Source organism: Lissotriton vulgaris, chromosome 4_1 (assembly GCF_964263255.1).
Source record: "Lissotriton vulgaris chromosome 4_1, aLisVul1.2, whole genome shotgun sequence".
Classification (NCBI taxonomy): Eukaryota; Metazoa; Chordata; class Amphibia; order Caudata; family Salamandridae; genus Lissotriton; species Lissotriton vulgaris.
In genome coordinates, this window is record NC_141691.1 from 1,667,689,143 (window position 1) to 1,667,706,803 (window position 17,661).

The following is a 17,661-nucleotide window of genomic DNA, read 5'->3' on the forward strand; positions in this document are numbered from 1 at the left end:
CCATGTATAATTTTGCTCAAATTTAGCGTAATTACACAAATGCAAATTATGACATTTTTTCAAACCCCCTATTCAAAACTAAGGCCCTAATTGCAATGGTGGGTGGATTGCCACTGACAAGCTGTCGGTGGCGGTCTGCCTGACATCCAGGACATAGGTCCGACTGTAACATTTTGATGCATCTGATCAGATCCAGAGGTTGGGGGGTAGGACTGTCAAGTCTGACAAGATCCCATCAGGGCGGCAGTGGGACTTCTATCCCCGCAATGGAGGTGGTGCCTGCGCAGACACTGCCATGGGGATTAGGATATCACTTTCTAACTGCCTTTTCATGGCGGTCCCACCACCATGAAAATGTAGATGGAAACAGACTTTGGGGTGCCCGAGCAGGGCCCTAGGTTCCCATTGGCCACATGTAGTGCCTCCCACACATCCATGCACCGTGTGCAGGCACCAAGTAATCCCTTGCACATGATGCACGGATGTGCACAAAGTACCTTTTTCTACTGCAGCGTGTGCTCTGGCCCTTTTCCTGGCCAAAGCAAAGCAGCAGCAGAAAAAACCACTTTCTGACTGCCTGCATGGCGGTCTGCACATAATAGGTCGGGTTGGACAGTCGTCTCATTGTCAGATGGTCACCTGCCCAATACGATGACCACGACTGGTCCAACCGTCCGCCATCGTAATGAGAGCCTAGGGGTCTGATCTAATGTGTGGCCCATGGAGAATAGTCTGTTAGGGTGGCAGAGAGCATTACTAGCCAAGTGCTCATCTCTGAATAGTGAAAGGAACCACCATCATGGTTCCTTTCACTGTACGTAAAGTTTGGTGGATGCTCACTGTCAGATTTGACAGACATTTACCAAACTTTTACCTTTTTTTGATCATCAAAAACAAACTTCTACAGAGGGAGGTTGTTTATGGAAAGCAATACACTAATGATCCCTTCACCCCAGAAGTTTTCTCACAGAGTGTGGGGGTCATTATTGATTTTTAAATGTCCCACACTGCTAGGTTTATCAGGCAATGACAAAGGGATAAAAAAAAATTACGGGGTCCACCCTAAATAGGGTGAGGTGCTGAAAGTTCTTTTCTCCAACAGCCCCCTACTATTGGAATAATAGCAGATGTATTCTGCCACCGGAGCCAACGTTTGCTCCAACAATGAAATGTTTGATGTACATCCATCTCTAAATAAAGCGAGTAGACTGAGGGTTTGGTAGGTAGGGTACTCCATCCCTTTTATGATGGAGTAACCTGTCCACCAAACTCTAAATCAGGCCCTAAATACTCAAGCAAAATCTCAGGTGACGGTCTCTACAGGCCTAAGCTCCAAAATCCCTCAACTCCTGAGCAAAGGTATAAGCTACCAGATATTTCTTCTCAACTGTGTATATCTTAAGTATACACCACATATTTACAGAAGGTGTACACTAACAAAGTGATGATCTCTTCTGCAAATTCCTGCATTTGAGCACACTGACAGATGAGGTAACCCTTGGTTACTGAATGGCAGGTAATATTAGTATTGTAGCTCCTAGCCACTTTTATTTTGGTGCTCCAAGACTCTCAATACTGCTTCCAGCTTTCCATGTTCCTCATCTCCACATTGACTATTGCCCACATTTTATTTCTCAGCCCAGCACATGGATTTAATCTTTCAGTCTGTAGTAGTAATGGATTCCAAAGAAGCACCTCACTCTGGATTCCGTACACAAAAGATTATGGGAGAGCTGTATAATTTCCATCACTTCTGGACTCAACTGTTTATATTTCCTGTAGTGGAGATTATAATGCACAGACAAATATGTGACCAGTGACTTCAAATCACATAAGGCCTATTGCTGCCATATACTCCTGCACCACTAACTGTGGGATATAGGAAGTACATTAAATTTAGAGTATGAATGCATGAGGTTTTGGTGGATCTCTCAGTGAGGGACATTGCACTGTGGATCTAATATGTTTTTGTTACAAATGTTAGGTCATGAAAAAGGTGAACATTACCTCATCATCTTGTTATTCAGTATTCAGAGCTATTGTTAACCATTGAAAAAGCTAAAATAAAGTTGCCACAAAATAGCTGCTCAGAGCAAGTATATAAAATATATGCACCTTTGCTGTACTTTAGACAATGTTCATTTATGTGAAAGAAAAGGATAAGAATGACTATGTTTGTGAAATCCTATTCAGAGGCTCACAAAACACTGACAGCTTGCTCTTGCTTGAGGTGCTAAGGGTAGGCCAGCCTTGGTGCTCCCAATTGTAGGCCTCATTCACAAAGGGCTTCAGCATTCGTGGCAGAGACACTGCAGTTGTGGGGCAGTTTCTGCACTCTGAGGGGAATCTCGATAATCTGAATACTAATTGTGGAGACTCTGCCCAAGTGAGGAGGCTCCCTCAAGAGTGAAAAGTCTCCGCCATGAGTGCGAAGGCCCTTTGTGAATCAGGCCCACTGTTCCCACTCTTTCATGTTCCTGGAGACTCGTTCAGATATCAACCAGTTATTGGCTGGTTATCCATACTGTCAAAGCAAAACTAATAACTTGACCTTTGCACTCTTCCTTTTATTGGAACAATGAGCATCTGAAACAAAACACTAAAAAATCCTATGACGTATTAGTATTCACCTGTAGCTTAGGCTCCTTTGCCAAAGAATGGCCTTACTGTGTAAAAGCTTCCAACTGGTTGACTGATGAAATATGAGTCTAGCAATGTCTAGGGATAATATCTCCATTGTGAAATTCTGCACCAGGATCCTCCTCTCCAATTTCTCCAGATTCATGAATGTTCAAACTCCAATTCCCAAAAGGCAATTCTCACCATTTATATCCTTTCTCCCTTCGTTTTAGACACAAATACAGGTATGTCACATGTTTGCTAAGCAGTTAGATTATAGCATGTTCAAATGCCACAGCCTTGACTTGTTCTGGTTTGATCCACATCATCGGAAATGTAACATGATCATATGCCAGGCACATATTGAATTTATCCTAGTATCAAAAGACTCTCATAGTTGGCTTTGGTCATTCTCTAGCAGAATTGTTTTAGTATTTAGTAAGGGCAGCAAACATTTTCTGTACCTTAAAAACATTTTGAGCAAATCTTTCCAATGCCTTGACCAAACTTTCCACTTTTTGAATTTTTGAATAGCAGGATTTGACTCTCCCTGCCAATGTGATTCTATTACAGGGTGAGGATGTGGTTATCCCAACAAATATGTTTTCCCACTTCTCTATCTTTCTTCCAGCCAGAAAAGATTCACTGCTGCACAGTCTATGTGGCACATATCTTTGTGGCTATAACACAGTATTGAAGGAAGATGTGGGATTTGGGAACCGCCTTTTTTAACCATTTCACGTCATTGTGACCTACATCTATCCCCACCTTAAAAGGTCACCAGTAGGTATTTATAGTTAGTATGTAGTTACCATTGGAAGAGGATTTTTCATTTGCCAATAACTTTGGCATCGTTTGACGAATCTTCGCACAATTTTCAAAACAAATTCACCAGTCAGTTCTCCTGCTGTATGAAAAAGTTTGTAGTGATCCGTCACGTGTGGGCTGAGAAAAATGGGGGGAGGGGGTCCCAAAATGCTTTTCCTTCATGTTAATTTCCGTAGAAAAAAGCATTTAAACAAAATAATTTTGGTGGGAGTCGCGTTAGATTTACAACTCCAGCCGAAAATAAAAAAACGAATGAAGTGCTGGCTCACATGCTTCATTTAATTGGGCCCCAGGTGGGCCAGGTCCTTGGGCATTTGAAAATATAGGAGGGGGTGCATGGGGCCCCCTCCACTGGCAGCTCAAAGACTCGGGGACTGCCACCTCCCCCCGGACAGTCATATAATTATATGTGTAGGATGGTATTTTATCAATCCAAACCGGTAACACTGTGCCTGTAGTGGTAATGGGTCTGTCCATTTCACAACTTGGAGTGGATAGCACTGTGCTAATCACATGCTTAAAGAATTTGTTGTAGAAATGGCAAACAAATTTTTCCTTTTCTATCTAAGGGGTCCATTATGATGTTGGGAAGATTGCCCCCGCCAGGCTGGCGGGGGCCACCGCCGGCCTGGCGGGGAAATCTGCCCGACATCATCTCCGGAATTCCCCCCGCCATATTAGAATGGCGGGGGGAACGTGGCAGACGGAAAGACCGTCCGCCGCTTTTCCGCCCCGCTCGCCTTGCGGCCGAGGTGGAAAATGTTTAATATGGTGGCGGTGTCTATGAGACACCGCCAGCCATATTAGGATGCCCTTCCCTTCCTGACATGCTTTTCCGTGGCAGCAGGTATGCGGAGACTCCCTGCGGGGGCCTGTTGTGGGCCCCCTGAGAGTCCAGGGGGTGGGGGATGCACATGGGGGTACCTATGGTACCCCCCGCATTTCAAAGTGCAATATGGCCAAAAACAAAGGGGGAAATAACCAAAAGGGGGCAGGGTAGACTCCCCTGACCCCCTTAGTTTGATGTGGGGGACATAAAAGGGCCCCTGCACTGAAAACAAAAAAAACAAAAAAAAATCGATTTTCGCGGGGGGAGCGACCGGTATGTACCCCGGTATGCGTACCGGGGAGCGTACCGTGAAGAAAAAAGCATGACAGAGTTTCCCAAAAAAGTTGCTTTTTTTATACATTAGAGGTAGCTCTAAAAAGAACTGTTGTTTTTATTCTTTTTGTTGTTTTATATTTTTTTATTGTTTTTTTTGAACATTTTTTACTTTTTTTAACTTTTCTGAACATTTTTTTTTGTATTTTTTAAGGGGAGAAACAAAAAACAGGGAATTCTAAAGGGCTCAACAGGAGCAAAAAAAAAAGCGGAATAAATTTATGTTTTCTTGGGCACTTGTTGTTATCCCAAGCACGGTTAATAAGTGTGATGCATTTCTCTCCATAGCATATTGTTTGTCCACAAACCATTTTAAAATTGGAAAACTTTGTTTGTATGGTGGAGCACATCTCCCTAACTTCCGGTCCCGATGGGGTGGAAACATTAGTTTGGGAGGTGCTGGCAGAAGATTGGACAGAGTTTCTGGCCAGTTCCCTGACCTCTGCCCTAGCATAGTTATTTGGATGCCTCCGTTGCATATGTCTGATCATGGTGTGGTTGCCAAAGGAGTATTTTTTGTTGGGATTCCCCCTTGACAGCTCCTGATGACATATTAAGCAGGTTGCCTTAGGCGCATTTGCTTTTTTTTGTCGTTGGGGATTGAAAAAAACTGCCAGATGATGTGCTCTTTAGGTTTGTAGGTAATATTGTCCTCTCGGACGAATCTCCTCTCCTCCTCCTCTTCTTGATCTCCATCACTGTGAAGTTGTGGTGGTCCTTGTGGTGGTGGTGGTGGTGGTGGTCCAGAAGATCCAGCAGCTGCAGCTAATGTAGCCATTTTCTACTAAAATAACTGCAGGTCTACCTCTCTCAAAGCACAAAGGTAGAATGAGGAAAAAAGGTGGGGTCTTTCATCATTTGGAAAAGAAAACTGTTCTGAACCAATGAAAAGTGTTATGTTTAGGTCACATGACCTGGCCTTACATCATAAGGAAACCAAAAGTGAAATGAACTAATAAAAAGTTTTATTTTCAGGTCACATGACCCGACACGCTTACGCTACGCGCCCCGGGCCGCGCCCCGGGGCGCGCCCGTAGTCGCGCCCCTGAGCGTGCCCGGCGTTGCATAGCGTAAGCACGTCAGGACGTTGCGCGATCGTATGCGCTCGCGTGCTCCCAGGTGCGCTTACGCAGTGCGTCATATGATGCATCACACGGTTACGTGAAACGTCACGATGTTGTTTTCGTACGCGAGAATAGCGCTAATGGGACGCTCACCGGTACACGCCCCGGGGCGCGCCAAAGCACTGAGCTTACCCGTGCGTTCACCGGTACGCGCCCCGGGAGCGCTCCGGGGCAAAAAAGAAAAAAAAGAAAAAAAATATTACATAATTATACAATATAAAATTCGTTATACATTTTTTTACTTTTTATACCTATAGAGAAATGCTATTAAAAAACCATTGAAATTCACAGAAAAAACCTTAGGTTTCACACCAGTTATAGTTAGGAATTAGCATTTAAAAAACCTATTAAATTCACTGAAAAAACCATAGGTTTGACACCAGTTATAGTTAGCTGAAAATTTTACTCACATACAACCATTGAAATTCCCACGTTATAGTTAGTTGGACTCACTATAACTTGGGCGTGTAATGCACTGCTGATGACATCACATATTACATCACTCATGACATGGTCAGTGACATCACTCATGACATCACTGATGACACCATCCTTGTGACAGAGTGACAGACCTCCTTTCACTGTAAAGTAACCCTTGAAACACATATTCAAAAATAGAAACTAACATTTTCAAAAAAGTGGAGATACCCATACCAGTTACAACAACCAATTCAGTAATTCCACCATTTATATACACATCCACTCATTCACCAACAGTTCTATATAGTCACTCATACATATACTCACTCATCATATGTAGTGATACACCTATACATCCTGTACCACACCGACAGTCTTCCAAAAGTTGCTCACACACATACTCACACATGCAAATAAACTATTGAACATCTATTTATTTGCATATACAGCTATACACACACTACCACCTTACTTCTAAGGAAACTTACACATACTTACTCTCTTAAACAATCACTTATAGAAACACATACTTATTTAAACAAGAACTCTTTCAATCTCTCACTCTCACATATACTCACTTATATACATCAATACTCACATATACTAGATTAAAACATATGTAGTTACTGATAAAGACAATAGTGAGACAGTCATTCACTTACTAACACACACATATACACACTCATCCATCCATACAGTCCTGCACATATGCCGTCTTCCAAACACATACAAACAGTGAGTCAGTCCTTGATGCATCTATGTACTAAGTAATACCCCCACCAAACCATACAGACACTCATACTGATACTAAAAAAACATCTAATAATCCATATACACACACATGTAGCTACTCACCAACCCATGCAGCCACTTTTACACAAAGTGAAACACTGATACAAACATTTAAATATTTAAACAATTCTCGCTAATATATGTATTCACTAAAATACACTCAATAAGCCTGTTAACCAATCAATTTTTTTTAAAAAAAACATCCATTAAGACACTTATTTAAACATTTATTCTTCCATCGACCTTTAAATATACATATATAAAACATATTTATTTTTCAGAAAGACACACATTCACTGGATGGTGTCATCAGTGATGTCATGAGTGATCTCACTGACCATGTCATGAGTGATGTAATATGTGATGTAATCAGCAGTGCATTACACGCGCAAGTTATAGTGAGTCCAACTAACTATAATGTGGGAATTTCAATGGTTTTATGTCAGTAAAATTTCCAGCTAACTATAACTGGTGTCACAGTGAGACATTTTTTCTCCATTTGGGCTGGGTTTACTCTTCCCTGCTCACGCTACATTAGGGGCTTGGACCTATGGTCGATGAGGCTCTGGGGACTCGAGGCTGCACCCCGTGTTTCAATCTGCGGTTTCCATGAACGCTTTGCAGCGCACCTTTCCCTTCGCTATTTTCTTATATTCTTCAAGACCGCTCCACAGCCATACTCACCTGGGAGCCACTGGTGCATCCTGGGACATGGAGTCCGCTGATCTACACGGACCCGCTACATTGAGGACTTTCATTTGCTGAGGGGCGGAGCTGGGACATTGCACCTATCATAGTGGGGCTGGGTGCCTTATCAAGCTGCAGAACGCCAGGACTTCCGCATTCACTACCGCAGGCGCTGACGAGGCCACACCGGCTGAAATGCATACGCCTATTGTTTGGAATAAAGGTGCTGCCGCTTCTTATCCCCACTGAGGCTCCTGCTTCTTTCTTTGAGAGGAGGTGTTGTTTATATATATATATATATATATATATATATATATAGCTACACATTTCCTGGCTCCATACGGTATCAGAAAAAAGAAAGGGCTGGCACACTGGTATCCGTTTTGCAAAATTTAATAACCAGAACCCCCCTTCACCCCTCGCAGACGCGTTTCGCCTTTGCAGGCTTCGTCAGTGCAAAAAAAAAAAATATATATATATATATATATATATTTATATTCAAAACTCTCGTTCTATATATCATACGTTACAAATAAAACCTATATTAACATGTACCTTTGGACAGAACTGATAAAAATAATTCTTAAACTAAACCAACCAATAAAATGAATATATACACAACTTTAGCCAATAAAAGCAGACAAACAATTAAATTGACAATATGAATGGTTTAACAATCAAATGCTTCAAAGCGACAAACTGTGCAAAGTGAAGAAACTCAGACCATTAAAGAAGAAATATATACATCTTGACAATTACCTAACCAAGCATGTAAACGTATATTTATGGTAAAACTTAATTGTAAATAAACTTAAAGTGTAACATAGCAATTAATTAATAAAACACTCTCCCACTTCTGTCTCTTTACACACACATCCTAAAAGAAAACAGCTATGACTTGGAGAATTGATAAACTGCCAGAAAAAAACAACTATCCCAAACCAGCAAAAATGTATAGCAAAGTAAGTTTGCATAAAGTACCATAACACAATTTACCTTAATATTACAATACATCACTAAAACAGTGGATAAAAACCTTAAACTACAAACTAGGTAAAACTCTACTATTAACACAATTAAATCTACAAAACAACCACAAACAACACTATAACTTACTTCTAGACCCCTTTCCTGCACCACCTCTACCCTCAAAACCCTTAAAGAATCTTTAGAAAAGTACTTACCTGTTCCGATGGACAGCAGGGCCTTACCGTGACCTGGATCTGGAAAAATAGACTACAAAAAAAGGGTACAGTCAAAAAGAAATGCCACCTAAATTACATTTTCAAGAAGACTATCATCCATAGAAGTAAATAGGAAATAATGTAACAATGGTGAACATGTCAAAAACTATTGTAAAAAATTTTTAAATTGTAAAGTATAAATTAAATATTAGTATAAAATATAAACAATTATTTCATATGTACTGAAAAAAACATGTAAAATGGTGTTGAAAATATGAAAATATAAAACAATTTAAGAAATATTTAAAAAAAGTTAAACAATGGAAAAATTTAAATATGTACAGGATACAATACTACTTAATTTTAATTTACATTTTTATGTAATAATAAAATTCATTAAAATGTTTTATTTATTTAACTATATGTGTTTTTTAAGTTGAAATATATATGTTTAAAAATGTAAAAATATACATTTAATTAACTTTGCATATCTTTAATCTATAAAAGAATGTACTTAATGATATAGATGATTACATGCATGCAACTAAATATTTTTTTATTATATTTCTAAACACCAACAAGACTAATTAAATAACACAAACTGCTTATACTACATACAAACAAAAGACTGAAATGATCAAATTAAATAATTACACTTCAACATAAACCATTTTAAAGAAAGTGGTGGACACTAAAAGTGTGATGGTTACTATTCCTCTTCAATCTAAACCAATTTGGAGAAGGTGTTGGACACACAAAGGGTAACATTTACTATTCCCACACAAAACTGTATCAATTTAAAGACATTGTTGGACATAACATATTATTTTCAAACCATTCTACACCAATTTGGTGTAGGTGTTGGACACTAAAGGGTGATATTCACTATTCCCACTCCAATCTAAAGTAATTAGTGGAAGATGTTGAACAGTAAAAGGATCACATTTACTGTTCTCACTCTGAACTATACAAATGTAGGGAACGTGCTGGACACTTAAGGGATGATACTTACTATTTCCACTCAAATCTAAACCAATTTGGGGGGAGATGTTGGACACTTAAGGGGTGACATTTACTATTTCCACTCCAGTCTAAATCAATTTGAGAAGGTGTTGGACACTAAAAGGGCGACATTTACTATTCCACCTCCAATAGAAATCACCTAGTGCAAGGTTTCGGATAGTAAAGGAGTGGCATTTACTTTCCAGATTCCAATTTAACCTAATTCAGGATAGGTGTTGACGACTAAAAAGGGTCAATCAATCAATTAATCAATCAGAACATTTATAGAGCGCGCTACTCACCCGTGAGGGTCTCAAGGCGCTGACAGGAGGGGGGTGCTGTTACTGCTCGAATAACCAGGTCTTGAGGTGCTTCCTGAAGGTGAGATGGTCCAGGGTCAGTCGCAGGTGTGCGGGGAGGGAGTTCCATGTCTTGGCGGCCAGGTAGGAGAACGATCTTCCTCCGGTTGTGGATCTGCGGATCCGTGGGACGATGGCGAGGGCAAGGCTGGCGGAGCGGAGCTGGCGGGTGGGAATGTAGAATGAAAGGCAGTTGTTGAGGTATTCGGGCCCATGTCGTGGTGCGCTTTATGTGCGTGGATGAAGAGCCTGAACGTGATCCTCTTGTTTACGGGGAGCCAGTGCAGGTTTCTCGAGTGGGGAGTTTTGTGGCTGTGGCGAGGGATGTCAAGGAGGAGCCCTGCTGAGGCGTTCTGTATGCGCTGAAGTCCCTTCTTAAGTTTGGCAGTGGTTCCTGCGTATAGGGCGTTCCCGTAGTCCAGTCTGCTGGTGACGAGGGCCTGGGTGACCGTTTTTCTGGTTTCGGTGGGGATCCACCGGAAGATCTTTCGGAGCATGCACAGGGTGTTGAAGCATGAGGATGAGATGGCGTTGATTTGTTTGGTCATCGTGAGGGAGGAATCCAGGATGAATCACAGGTTGCGTGCGTGGTCCGTGGGTGTCGGTGCAGTGCCCAGCACTGTGGGCCACCAGGAGTCGTCCCAGGTGGATGGGGATTGTCCGAGGATGAGGACCTCCGTCTTGTCTGAGTTGAGTTTCAGACGGCTGAGCTTCATCCATTCCGCAACGTCTTTCATTCCTTCTTGGAGGTTTGTTTTGGCCGTGGCTGGGTCTTTGGTGAGGGAGAGTATCAACTGGGTGTCGTTGGCGTAGGAGATGATGTTGAGGTTGTGTTTATGTGCGATGGCAGTGAGGGGGTTCATGTAGATGTTGAAGAAGGTTGGGCTGAGCGAGGAGCCTTGGGGTACGCCGCAGATGATCCTGGTGGCCGCGTGCGGAAGGGAGGGAGGCGGACACTCTGGGTTCTGTCAGAGAAGAACAAGGTGATCCAGTCCAGGGCTTTTCCTTGAATCCCAGTGTTGTGGAGGCGGGTTATTAGGGTGCGGTGGCAGACGGTATCGAAGGCGGCCGAGAGGTCCAGGAGGATAAGTGCGGTTGTTTCCTTGTTGTCTATCAGGGTCCTGATGTTGTCGGTGGCTGCGATGAGGGCGGTCTCGGTGCTGTGGTTGTCTCGAAATCCGGACTGGGATGGGTCGAGTGAGTTGTTTGCTTTGAGGAATGCATCCAGTTGTTTGTTGACGGTCTTCTAGATGACTTTAGCCGGGAAGGGAAGGAGAGAGATGGGGCGAAAGTTCTTGAGGTCTTTTGGGTCGTCTGTGGGTTTCTTCAGAAGGGCAATGATCTCTGCATGCTTCCAGCTTTCTAGGAAGGTGGTTGGCGCGAAGGAGTTGTTTATGATGTTCCGAAGGTGGGGTGCGATGATGGCGTTGGCTTTGTTGAAGATGTGGTGGGGGCATGGGTCCAAGGGAGAGCCAGAGTGGATGGTGTTGATGACGTGGGTGGTGTCTTCACTGCTGACGGGGGTCCAGGTGCTGAGGGTGGTGGGTGTGATTGTTGGTTCGGTGGCTGGAGGCGGGGTCTGGGTGCTGAAGCTGTCATGTATATCTGTGATCTTGCGGTAGAAGAACGTGGCGAGGGAGTTGCAGAGATCTTGTGACGTTGCGATGTCTGTGTTGCTGGCGCTGCGGTTGGAGAGCTCTTTTACGATGTTGAAGAGTTCCCTGCTGTTGTGGGTGTTGTTGTCCAGCCGCTCTTTGAATGATGTCCTTTTGGTGGTGCGGATCAGCTGGTGGTGTTTGCGAGTGGCATTCTTGAGGGCTGTAATGTTTTCTGTCGTCTGTTCGTGGTGCCAGGTTTTTTCGAGGGTTTGGCGGGATTTCTTAGAGTCTTTGAGGGTGTTGTTGAACCATGTGGTTTTCCTGTTGCTGGTCTTGCCTGGGGGGTTCTTGAGAGGAGCGAAGTCGTCGGCACAGTTGGTGATCCACTGTGCGAGGTTGTGGTAAATAAAAATTACCTGTGCTGAATTTCTATGCGGTAAAGTTCAATAAGAATAACTCAATCAAAAATGAGAGGCAGAGTCCGTGGCATCTGAGTTTATAAGGGTTTTATTCCATAAAATGGAATTGGTTCGAACCAGGTATCGTGTTCCATCACCACGAGGGTTCAGGAAGGGATAGACAATGCTTTATTAACAGAATACATTATATATAGTAAATGCATTTAATGGTGATGGATACAGAAGGCGTAACAGCTGAGAGAAAAGAGATAAGAACACATGTGCGTAACAGAAGGCGTGCACGAGGGCGTACACAGAGGTGTGTGCTAGAAACGTCACAGGAAAGAGTCACAAGTGGGTGGATCCCTAGAAGAATCCTGCAGAGTCAGCAGAAATATTGGCAGAGGTGCGCGCGCAGCAGCATGACGTGTGATTGACGTGGAACTGGAGGGTGAAGGGGACTTGACATTTAGCACCATACGTGGAGACAGAAGTCTGGCGTGTCAGAACAACCTAAACCCAAATCATATCTGATATCTTGTGTTTGAGGAACTGTATTATCTAGAAGGAAAGGTCTCTCGGGCAGAGGCTATTCTATACTGACTGCTAGTGCGTGCATATGTGACTACGTGTCTACATGTAATGTGAGGGGGCCATGGGCCTACCATGGTAACGGGAGCAATGAATTACTTGCACGGAGACAGAAAGGCCGGGCCCTTTGCTCTGCAGCTGGAGAGGTGTTTACCTAATTCTCTAGACAGGAATGTATTTTCGAGGAGCGGAGCAGATAACTTGAAGGCTGAATACTGTCTTGGCAGGCAAGCAGGCCGAGCCGGGCACCGCTCGCCGCACAGGGAGTAAGGCAAGGGTCATGGATGCAGATCCAGGTTGCAGCTTTTCAGAGGCAGAAGGCAGAAAGGGCTCGATGGCAGAAATCAGGGCCTAGCTCGCCAGAGCCAGGAAAACGTGAAAAGTGCACCATGTAAAGACGGTGGCACGGCATACTTAGGAACGGAATAATCGATCCATTCATGGTGGATCTGAAAGAGGACATGTTAACGTTGGACGCAAATGTATTTGCGTCTTCATAGCTGGTTGTGGAGGGAACATACATGTACTTGAAGCACGTACATGGAGCCGTTGGGGTCTACGTTAGGGGACACAATTGACCATAAAAATTCATATTACCTCATTCCCTCCTTGTCCCCTACGGACCCTTCATGATATATCAATCCTCATTAATCTATCAATCTGTTCATGTAACATCATCTGCTCTTCCTTTTTCAGGCCGGATTTAGAACGTGGACTTGAATGGGGAATACATGATGTGGCGCACAAGCCGCAAATCGCTGGCCCACATTGCAGACATAAACAACAACTGAATACTATGAGAAGGGCTATTCCTAGGAAGGATAGGACTTTCCATCCCCAGGCTGATAACACGCTCCAGAGCCAACCGGACCAAGTCCAGGTGCCTGGATTCTGGTGTATCTGACTTGCAATTTTGTGAAGACGGGTTATTGCTCTATACACTGATGGTGCGTTTTCTGGAATGAAAACACAGCAACTCGATCCGATGACTCTACAAGCTCCGCCCCTATCGGCCAGGATGACGTCAAGAACAAGACGATTTCGGAGAACGACAAGTCTCATAGCAGACTGTTCCTCTGTTAAGTTGCATAGGGCGGAAGTAGTTTCATTCACTACTGCTTCAAGGGTTCTGGTCAATTTACGTATCAGTTTACTATTAAAGACAGTACCTAAATAAGGAAAGAAACCTTTATTAAAGTCTGTATATTGCTCCCATGCTGTTTCAGTATAATCGACAATCGGGAGATCTCTCTTGAATCTACTGTGTACTAGATGGGAGTCCCTATGATAATCAGGTGGGGCTAGGAAAACGGGTGGCAGAAGGAATGCAATGTAACAAGTACCATCCCAATCTAGAGGTAAGCGTATATATGCTGTGTGACCACAAATGAAATAGGAATGACGGGAAGCCTTGAATGTAGACTTGCCTTTATCACTGAATTCGATCACAGTAGTACATCTACTATGACCTAGGTGTACTGAACCATTCTTTCTGACACATAATTCACCTTTGACTGGTAATACTGACATAGCGGGTAAGTCTGGTTTTGTATCGGACTGGACATTCAGAATCATGAGGTTAAGTGTAAAATTACCTAATCCATATACTTCGTTTTCTAGATCGGTCCCTGTCCTTTGGGGAAGACCCTCCTTGTCAGGGAAACATACTTTATGCATAACTGTGTTCAGATTTCCCCATACCCAATTGCCCTGGTAAACTACGGAATCAGAATCTAAAGAATTTATTAAACTAAACCATGCACCACAGGAACCATTGTGTGTGAACGGGTACGGAAAGAGGGGCAGAACTCCCTTGTATTTCTGATAGGGAGGGAGTCGGCCACATATCCAACAATTTGTAGCATTGCTGGTCTGATGGGAATGATGTAACATACTGATAAAGGTATTGTTGCGCAGCGCAAGTCGGTAAGATAACTCATGCGGGGGCAGTTCACTGAAAGTGTGCTCGACAGTGTCATTTGAAGAAACATGTGCACGTGTGAAAATAGGAAAGTATATGTGTAGAAATATACTTGCAGCAATAATCATAAGACTCAGAAAAAACATAATCAATAATGTCACAATGCAGTGACTACGGAGAGATTTACAATATTCACGTTTCTTGAGCTGTTTCTGTCTATCTCTCTCTCTATTGGGGTCTAACGGGTACATGTCAGAAACTTGTCTAACCGATTCACCTAGGGGAGGACTTAAACAATTAAACTGTCTGACTTGCTAGACCTTAACTTTGATTTATACTCCTGAGAAGGAGTTTTCTCTACCAGGGGGAGTTTGATGTCAGTCTCTGGAAGGGGGCCGGGCTGGGAGTCTAATTCTGGCGGCAGTCCATGGCATTTCTTAACGTGACTCGAGTGAAGCCAGCCCTTACGGCCCTCCACCTTGATCGCAGTCCTTGTGGTTAGTAAAACAAGCTTCGGCTCCTGCCAGCGGGGCTCCAGCGGACTCCTCCTGTCAAAGTTCCTCACGAGCACCAGGTCCCCCGGAACAATCTCGTGTGGCTTCACCTCGGTGTTGTCGGGAAAGGCTGCAGCTACCTGTGAACGACATGATTGTAGTGCAGACATCAAGGAAGCAAGGTAATCTGTCAGCATGTTACAGTCAACATCGGTTATTTTACGAGGCAGAGGCGTCCCCCACATATTCGGTGGCCTACCAAAGACCACCTCGTACGGGGATAGCCCTGTTCGAGAGTGTGCGATCATTCTCATGTAAAAGAGTGCAACTGGTAAAGCTACTATCCAGTCAACGCCTTTCTCTCTACATATTTTGGCAAGGTGTATTTTCAGGGTCTGATTATGTCTCTCTACGAGACCTGCTGCTTCGGGATGTCGGACACAGTGGAACTTCCACTGATAACCTAGCAGGAGTGATACCTGCTTCATAAGCTCGGACGAGAATGGCTGACCATTATCTGAGTACACGATACGGGGCAAGCCATACCTGGGGAAGAATTCACGAACCAGCTGCTTGGCAGTGGTCGGAGCAGTGTAATCTGGGACTGGATATGCTTCTGTCCAACGGGAAAGTGCACATACAACTACGAGGACATATTTGAATCCTCGACAACGTTCCATCTGGATATAATCCATCTGGAGGACTTCAAAAGGGTGATCGGGAGGATGAAATCCACCTTGCTCTACGGGAATGCCTTTACCTGGGTTGAACTGACAACAGATCATGCAAGTACGCACTTTCTGTTTTGCTGCTGCTCGTAAATGTTTATTGAACCAAAGGTTTTGAATACTGTCTAACATGGCTTTTTCTCCTAAATGTGCAGGACTATGTACTGTGTTAATTATAACTTGAACCATAGAGTCGGGGAGAAACCATGTGGATTTTCCCTTCGTCATCCATCCCTGTTCTGTCTGGATCCCTCCTAGTTCAGTCCACTTCTTGATTTCGTCTGGTGTAGCATGTGTCTGTATGTCAATTACATCTAGGGCAGGATCCTTAACTGTCATGCAATGTGTCGGTGTCGGGACTATTGTCTTTGTCAAGTCAGTTGTGTGAGTCTTAGTCTGAGCTGTATGCTTGGCTGTTCGGTCTGCCAGGTCGTTACCCTGGGAAATGGTATCTGTGACTTTCGTATGTGCTTTGCATTTCATGATAGCTATGGCTGTAGGCAACTGTATTGCGTCTAACAGAGCTTGAATGAGGGGACCGTGCTGGATCTTGGCACCGTGAGAAGTTAAAAAACCTCTTTCTTGCCAGAGAATTCCGAAGTCGTGTACAACTCCGAATGCATAACGTGAGTCTGTGTATATGTTAACTTTCTTGTTTTTTGCTCGAATACAGGCTTGTGTCAGAGCGATGAGCTCTGCTGCTTGAGCTGACAGGGTGTCAATACAATTCGTTTCTATGACTTCAGTTTCTGTCGTTACTGCATATGCGGCCACTAACTCTCCTGTACTTGTTCTCATACATGAAACATCCACATAAAGTGTCAGGTCTAGATCTGGTAATGCGGTATCTGTCAAGTCTTGTCTGGGTTTCGTCGTAATGGTAATGACTTCAACACAATCATGTGCCAAAGGGTCTGTCTCACTTAGTGGCAAAAGTGTAGCTGGATTCAATGTATTGCAACGTCTGATTTCTATGTGTGGCTGAAATAATGTCAATTCATAACCTGTCAGTCGTGCTATAGTCAAGTGCTGAGTCTGTGTTCGGTTTAAAAGAACTTCCACGGAATGTGGAACTTGTACTGTCAATTGGTGTCCTAACACTATGGAATCGCTTTGTCTGATTGCTAGAGCTGTCGCTGCTACTGATTTCAAGCACGCAGGCAGAGCCTGGGCTACTGGATCTAATGTACTGGAAAAATAAGCACACAGTTTGTGTGAACCTGCTTGATCTTGTGTGAGTACTGACAATGCAGTACCTTCGCGTTCTGTGACAAAAAGTGTAAAAGGTTTACTGTAACATGGTGTTGCTAAAACTGGTGCTTGACATAAGGCTTTCTTTAAGTCGTCAAAAGCATGTGTATGTTCCTGAGTCCAAGGGAGGACAGTCGATGTCGCTGCCTCCTGAGTTGTCAACTGTATGAGTGGCTTGGCTAGAAATGCATACTGAGGGATCCATTGCCTACAGTAAGAAGTGAGGCCTATGAAGGCCCGTACCTCCTTTTGTGTCTTGGGTTGTGACATATTTACAATTAACTGGATACGGTCAGGCGTTAGCTGTCTCCCCCCTTTGGACAGCAAGTGCCCAAGGTAAACCACTTGCTGAACACAGAATTGTAGCTTCGAAGGAGACACCTTGTGTCCCTTGTCAGCCAAGAAATGCAAAACCGTCAGTGATGCTTGTTCACATTCTGGTTCACTTCGGGCGGTGATCAATAGATCATCGACATACTGAAGTAGGGCAGTGTTAGCAGGCA